Source organism: Seriola dumerili, unplaced genomic scaffold (genome assembly GCF_002260705.1).
Source record: "Seriola dumerili isolate Sdu_G_001 unplaced genomic scaffold, Sdu_1.0 BDQW01000149.1, whole genome shotgun sequence".
Classification (NCBI taxonomy): domain Eukaryota; kingdom Metazoa; phylum Chordata; class Actinopteri; order Carangiformes; family Carangidae; genus Seriola; species Seriola dumerili.
This window is the reverse complement of record NW_019174404.1, coordinates 5,954,293-5,962,668: the sequence shown is the minus strand read 5'-3', so window position 1 is coordinate 5,962,668 and position 8,376 is coordinate 5,954,293. Positions and strand designations below refer to the sequence as shown.

The window sequence follows — 8,376 nt, the reverse complement described above, 5'->3', positions numbered from 1 at the left end:
TGGGGGGGGGGGGGGGGGGGGGGGGGGGGGGTTCACATACCTGTAGAGTCCTGCTTGAGATGAAGGAAACCTTTGAGCTCTGAGATATAGACACCACAGCTCAGCCTTATCGCAAAAAAAAAGTGCACACGTGCAAAGACGTTAGGGCACACACACACACACACACGCTCACTCGTGGTACTGTTCCTCTCTTGACACATCAGATGTATGTCTGAGTTATTAAAATAGAGCAGAGTATCTCATTCATGCACATACTCACATAACACACAGGGTTATCTGTAGAGGTGATGACAGAAAAAACATAGAGGGACACATAAATTCATGTAATTCATCAATGTAACTGTCAAACTCTTTTTTTTAATTTACTGTCCTCGTAAAACTTTGCTTTAGTCCCTCACAGCATGGTGTCACATCAGAGGAATATTTCATCTGGGCCAGGTGTGTGTGTGTGTGTGTGTGTGTGTGTGTGTGTGCGCGCGCGTGCGCGTGCGTGTGTGTGTGTGTGTGTCCCAAATCCATTAAACTGGTGTGAAATTTGAGCTGAACTCAAAAGAAAGTTTGAACATTTTGGAACATTGCCATGTAGTTATGTAATTCCACTTTTGTGTTGAAAGAATTGTGTTCTATATTGAATATTGTTTGGATTTGGCCTAGATTTTTTGGGATTGTAAAGCTGTTGAAAGTCCCTAAACATAACGGGGGCGGGGTGTAGTTTAGTTTCGCTGGGTGAAAAACATTGAGAGGTTTGTTTAATCAGTTGCTTCACCCAAATTTTCACACCTGCCTCTGGTGGTCTCTGGCCGTGCAAAGAGTTTTAGATTTATTCACTCATATTTTGAGATGCCTCTCTCCGAGACGTCCACTTCCATGTCGGTACATTCGAGGTGAGTGGAATTGTGTTTGTGCTGCTCACGGCATTGAAACGGGACATTTCAAAAAATTCAAGTAGCAACAACTCTCTCCAGACAAAAATGTCTCAGTTACTCTGCACAATCCACATCCCGCACTGTCAGAATTTCATATCATTATAATTCAATATCTTTGTCTTTTGGACAAAATAAGAAGTCTGATGATGTTATTGAGATTAATAGGGATGTTGCTGTTGCTGCAGAATGCCATTCACATCATTGTAGCATTCATTGCTTTGGTGTTAAAGCAGATGCATTTGCACAGTTTTTGAGAAGGATATCTAATAACCCGCAAATAAAACAGAAATATGTTTTGTTTTGGGTGAACTGACCCTTTAAAAAGATCTAATTGATTATATTTTATTGATTTTGGTATCATGCAGAAAATGCATTTAAACCTGCACACATATACTCATAATCAGTGTGCTTGTAAGTCTGTATATCTGCAAATGCAAAAATCACACGTACAGAAGAGGCAGTGTTTGACTGCACTGCACTGGGGAGGGGGGCTGCACACCTTTTTACAGTATATATACACACACACACACACACACACACACGCACACGCTCACACACCAGACTGCCACATGACAGAGAATCATCTTAGAGGAGTGCCAAAGGAGGATAAGTAAAGCAAGGTCGACAGCTCAGCTTATGAGTTTCACAGTTTCATGTTGCACACAGTGTCGTACTCGAACACCAATGACACACATGACGGACAGGAACATGTCAGCATGTCGGTTGTCTGTTCTGGTCTGCTAGGGTCTCAGTACTGGGGTGGAGATCAGGCTGAGTCAGCTAGATGTACCACACACACACACACACACACACACACACACACACATACACACACACACACGTACAGAAACACACTCATGCACAAACACCCCGTGACTGGGCTTCCTGTAAAACAATCAGAGCATGAGGGTCCAGAGGATTGGCGGGAGGCAGGGGGAGGGGGGCAAGCAGAGAGAGGAGAGAGGAATGCAGGATTTGAAGGACAGATGAGAGAGGAGGGAGACGGATGGAAGGTTTGTAACGAAGAAAAAGCAAAAAAAAAAAAAAAAAAAAAAAAAGAACCAGAACTCCTACATCACAGGGAACGGAGAGATGGAAAGACGGAGAGTTTAAGAGCAGAGTACAAACATTCCGACAAAGTTGCTGCTTGGCCCGGCGCATCCAAGTATGGTCCAACCCAGAATACCACACACACACACACACACACACACACACACACACACACACACACACACACACACAGCACAGCACCGCCTACGCTTTGCCCTTGATGCCCTTGGTCTTGTTTGCGCGTGTGTGTGTGTGTGTGTGGCTACTGCCCTAGTGCCAGTAAGGCAGCAGGCTGACTTGGCGAGCGCAGTGACCATTCCCTAGTAAAGCCAGCTCTACAGGCCTTTTTTCCTCAGAACTGAGCTGTTTGCTGAGCAGAAACAGATGTGGGCCCCGTCCCCTCTGTTCCTCCATCTTGGCTCTGCATCATCACCACCGCAGATCCTGTCTCTCACTCAGAGAAACCGGGATTTCAGCAGAAACAGATGGACCAGCACCCTCAGCTCCTCCATCTTTGGTTCTACGTCACTGCCAAGTGCTGTGAATTCAGGAGAAACCAGATGTGTGCAGTGGCTGCTGTGTCCACCATTTTGGCTCTGTGAATGAGATATGAGGAGAATAACAGGGGTTAGAGATATTACAGTGGTCTGGCGTTGTGGTATGAGAACTGTGGAGACGTTATCTATTATGTAGAAATGAAAATTGTGTCTGACTAGCTTTCCTTTCTTCATCCTGAGAAGCATTTTAAGTCTTTCAGGAATTTCTTAAAGTTCATTTTCAGTTGCACGATCGTCTTGCCAACGAAATTAAAGGAAAACATTTCAGGTATCTTCAGTGTTGACACAGTGAATCTAAACCAAAGAAGTTACTAAAGATTTTGCCTCATTGCCAAACATAATGAAAATGTGCCAGGAGAAATGTTGTAAAACAAGGAAATCCCTTCTGGAATTTCATGTCTTTCAGTTCTTGGCACTTTTTTTTTTTTTTTGCTTCAGAGTTGATGAAACTTTTGAATCATATTTATTAGAAATGACTTTTCTGGCTTACTCATCCAAGAATACAAATTTATCCTCCTCAGTCCACTTTGTCATACTTTTTCTGATCTTTGCCAGACAGTTTTAAAAACTGTGATATAAAATTGCCAAAAACAATCCCATCATCAGGATTTCATTAAGCTCAAGAACAGCATTAGCATAGAGACTTTGAGAACTTAATCAGTAATTTACCTTAACATATTTCTTGTAGAACCCTGAAAGTAAACAGCAACTGCTGTAACCACAAATGGGGGATTACAGGATCATTTGACATGCTAAACCAATGGTGTAACTAACAGAATACCAGAATTGCCCTTTCATGCTCAGGTAACTAAAATGATGCAATCCCGCTTTGCCCAACTGAGATGGCTAACCTAGATCATGACTTTATCTCTCCCAGGCTCGATTATTGCAATACACTCTATTGTGGTATCAGCAGGCGTCACATCTAAAGACTGCAGCTGATTCAAAACATTGCTGCTGTGAAGCAAACACATTACACCAATCCTCACTGCCCTTCACTGGCTTCCTGTGAGTTTTGGAATTGATTTTAAGATTTACTGCTTGTTTTTAAAGCAGAGTGAGTGGTCCGGCTGCTTGAGATCCTCTGGCAGGGCCCTATTAATGGTTCCTAATTCCCGACTTGTCACCAAAGGTGACCCAGCCCTTGCTGTCCGGGCCCCTGACCTGTGGAGGTCTTAGGCAGGCAAGCTCTGTGTTCTCCTTTAAATCTCTTCTAAAAACTCACTTGTATCATATGGTTTTTTCTTAACCGATAACTATTTATTGCAATCTTTTAATGATTTTATCAATATCTTAAGCTCCTGGTTCCTTGTTTTGTTTTTCTTCCTTGTTCTCTTTTGTTTATGCTATTTCCAGCAGCAACATTTTTGCTTTTGATAGGTGCTATTAGAATGAAGTTTATATTATTATTATTATTATTATTCTCTTAAAGTAAATGTCAGTTTAAAACTTGGTCCCCATTCAAATTTCAGATCTCTTTTTTGCCTAATTACTGCATAATACGTATTAGTAATTTAGCCATTGCTTGTTTTTAAAAGGTACTGAAAATGAAAGCAACACAAAAGTAATTGGTACCATTGTTTAACAAGGGACCTATAATAGATGGTTTAAGTTGTAACTAATGGTTATATAAGTGGTTAATAAATAATTTACCAGTGCCTTAAAAATCACACAAGCAATTTATGAGAACATTTTTTGTGTCACTAGGTTAATAGTCCATTCGGTCATTAATAAAAGATTGATTGTCTCACTTTATAATAATTCATTAATGATCAGCCAGGTAAATGTTAAATCATTAATAAAGGGTAGCAGGTTTATCTCTATCACTTTCATTTCTAAAAATGACTTATAATAGCCCATTAAATCTGTACCTCTAAATGTTAATAAGTTGCTACAAAACAGATTGTGGTCAGGCTTTTCTCAAGAAGGTCAGAGGTCAAATGGTTCATTGGAGGGTCTTCCTGATGAACTAAAGAGCTTTCTGACATCACCAATATTGCAGGTAAAAAGTACAAGGGCATCGAAAAAACATTAGCTAAACAACAGATTCTAGGAAGACAGAGCCATCACCACTATTGGCTCTTGTATCAGTGACATGTTTTTTTTTTTTCTTTACTATGACAGAGTTTCCTACTAATTAAATTGAAGTACCAATGAAGTAACAGTTTTAGAACAATGGCGGTAGTAAAAGGAGGCCTTTAAAAGCCCAGTGTCCTGTAATGTTTCGGTGATGTCATCCTCATTAGCTCGAGTGGCCTTTGACCGAGTCATGACTCAGCCCTTATATTAACATCAAACTTGTCTTCCTGCTCTTCCTGCTGTAAACGTAGTAACAGGCCTGGAAATGTGTGAGCACACACCCACCCTTCCCCGACTGTACTGTTTTGGTGTGGATCACCATGGCGATAATCTCAGGCCCCCCTCCCAACAAACTCCAACTCCCTTCCCTCAAACCCAAATACGGCCATGTTTGTAGGGCAAGATGGAGGGCAGTGGGGTGGAAGAGAGAGACGAGAAGAGGGAATGTCGGCAGAAGAAAGAGATGACAGAGATAAGATGAGGGAAAAGGAGAGGAGAGAAATGAAGGACAGAAATTGGGGAATGAAAGAGCCAAAATAGGGGGATGTACAGAAAACAGAGAGAGAACAAGGGATGGCTTTACCAGCAGAGGAATGTCTTTCCCGCTGATATCATGTAACAGGACTAGCGGGATTAGAAGGGGAGGTTGTTCTCGCCAATCACAATGAGTACACCAGACGTTTCCCCATTCAGCTGAGTGAACCTTGTGATACAAGCGATAAACTCGCCACATTATCAAACTACAGCACCCGACCGCTCTGAATTAACCATAACCTGGTTACATAATATTAAGTCTTTTTTAACTGCTTCATCATGTTAAAATTGAGTTTGTCCTAATCAAATTAAGTAATTCAACAGACAAAATGCACAAACCCTCAGACATCTGCGGCTTACTGCTCAAGTGATTTGTGCACACTTTGAAACATTTCGAGTGGATTTAAAGCTCTTACATGGAGCATTCTCAGACCCGTATTTCATTCATTTTGAGACATCATAATGCAAACAAACAAGATAAAGGTAGAAAAAAAAAGCTGCTACCACCTTTTTAGTTTCTTCACATTATGTCTCTGGATTTTTTGTTGGTTTATGGCTCAGACCAGCTGAAGTGTTTGTTGTCCTTTTCCAAAGGCAAATGCTGGAAGCAGGAGCCCCCTTTAAGTGTAATGGTAATTTAACATCTCTCTCATGTCTAAATAAACACCTGAGTCATTTCTGCAGAAGCAGGAATTAAATTAGGGTCCAAACAGAATGTCTTGATATTCACTGCTTGTGTACCATAGGATGTGAGAAAATAAGCGCTATAATTCCTATAACAGTAAATGATGAAACTTGAAAATTGATTAAAGGGAAGTGGGGGCGGTCATGCCTGTGTCCACAAAGGTCTTTAACAAAAGCTTCAACTGCAAAATAAGTTTTAAAATCTAACATTGATGCTGCTGGTGGGAGAACAGAAAAGGAATATTTGCTTAAAAACATATATGTCTGAAAGAAAAACGGCAGTTTGTGCAGCAGTGTGAACGTGACCTTTATCTCTGTCCCTATAACTCCATCAGTCTGCTGCTGTGTCTCTCCGTTCGCCTCTTTCTTTGCCTTCCTCCATTTCTCTGCCACTGTCACTCTCCCTCTCTGCCTCTGCTGTCTGTCAGGCCTTGGATTTGTCTTCTTACTCTGCCTGCCAGTCTGCAGTCACACTCTTGAGACTTTTTGGGCTGAGCAGGGTCGGATGGGGTCAGGGTTCTGAGAAACTCATCCCCCATAATCCCTCGCTGCCTGGCCCAGGTCGCTGCGCTGTTCGCTGCACGTACACACTTACATAAACACACGTGCATCCATGCGCACACTCTTCATACTCTTCTTGGAAAAGTGGAGAGAGTTTTTGTGTCGCTTGGCAGTTGAGACTCTCGTCTCTCTCCTTAGTGAGAGGGCTGCAGTGGACAAGGTCTCTCTGTCTCTCTGTCTATGTTTACATGCACACATGAAACCAGGTTATTGAGAGAAATCAGGTTAAGGCAGGGAATTGGTTATATTGGTTATATGTGTTTATACTGTGAGTTATTTGTTTTGGTTTCACTAAAAGTTGGATTTAATTATTTTAGACACTAGGGCACAGGAATAATGTGCTACTGCCATAGACATCATTTCTGCAGTCTTTGTCATTCACACTTGGTTATACACGGCCAAGAAATCAGGTTTCTCTGCAGAAATCTAGCTGTATCTCTCAATCCCCCACCACGATTAAAGAAACTGGGTTTCTCATTTCCATAAAGTCCAATAAATCATGTTACTGGAGAGTAACCAGGTTGCTTATTTGCATGTCTGCCTCTGTCTCTATCTCCTATGTCTTATCCACTCTGTTTTGGGTTTGACTTTTGAATTTTAATTTCAGTTTTTTTTTCTTTCCTCTGCCCATTTGCTCTCTTTCTTACTCTACTCCTCCATCTCTCTGTGCCAGTCTCTCTCTCTCTCTCTTTCTCTGCCTCTCCCTCTCTAATCCCCTTTATAAACGATCAGGACTCTGGCCATGAGAACCAAACCTTCACCATGACAACCACAATTTCAGGCATGTCCCAACGACTTCTCTAGTGTGTGTGTGTGTGTGTGTGTGTGTGTGTGTGTGTGTGTGTGTGTGTGTGTGTGTGTGTGTGTGTGTGTGTGTGTGTGTGTGTGTAGAGCCCAGCTGTTGAACAGATGGAATGCTCACTATGCAGCAGATGATAATAGTGTGGAATCCAAGGTCTGTGCCCCTCACTACCTCCATTTTCCTCTTTCCTCTCCTCCCTCTCTCTCTCTCTCTCACTCTGTCCCCACTCCTTCCTCTCATCTCCACATCTCTCTCTCTCCTTTTCCAGCTGAGTGTTCGTCACTTTGCTTTGTACTCCCTGATTAGAGGCTTCTAAAGATGGGTATCATATCTCACTTTGTTCCTTTAGGACGACACGCACACACCCTCTGCGCCTTTGGCCTCGTTTGTGTGTGTAGTGGGGGCTGATTGAGCGACCGCTGCCACATTTTTCACATTTTTTTTCTAGGCCTTAAAGGTCTTTTTCTGTCCCAGTGCAGACAGACTGTGTCTAAGAACCACAGGCTGTCATGCAGGAGGAATGCAACCTCCTCAATGTCAAAGTGACTCAATTTTACTGTAGCTCATTTTGCAAGTGACGCCATTAATTCTAAAGTGTGTAGGTGTGCGACATCACAAAAAGATTCTTGTAAACATGAATTTGAGAAAGACTGGGGGAGCAAGGGCAGGCGAATTAGACAGCAGAGGAGGGAATGAATCGGATAGCGACAGAATGAGGCTCGCATTGGGTATTTATATGAATGTGTGCTTCCAAGTAATCCAATGTGTTTCCCTACTTTCTTCCGTGGAAAAGAGTTGCAGTGGTGAGTTATTTCAGGTGTCCAGGGTTTTGGAAATAAAAGTCCCATTCATTTTCTATGTAGATTATACTGTAAATTGGAGTACCTCAGAGTCTGAGATAGCCATTAAACTCTCCTGGCTGAGTCATCGGGGTAAAAGATGAGCAGCTATGTTAGAAAATGTCTGGTACTTTGATCAATATATCACAGAGTTGAACATAGTGTTCTGTGTGTGCCTCAAACAGTGAGCTCAAGCTAAAAATGCTACTTTACAGAAACCTGATAAAACATTTAGCAGTTGAAGGACTAGTTTGACATTTTAATAAGTAAATTTATTTGCATTGTTAGATTATATGATTGATGCCACTCTCCTGTCTGTATGCCATAAAGCTAGAGACGCCAAG

General features: G+C 41.9%; 1 protein-coding gene across 1 annotated transcript in view; it reads left to right on the top strand.

Moving 5' to 3' along the window:
* fndc3b (fibronectin type III domain containing 3B) overlaps positions 1 to 8,376 on the top strand; it is a 93,312-nt gene that overhangs the window by 50,563 nt on the left and 34,373 nt on the right. The gene's annotated exons all lie outside the window — the stretch shown is intronic.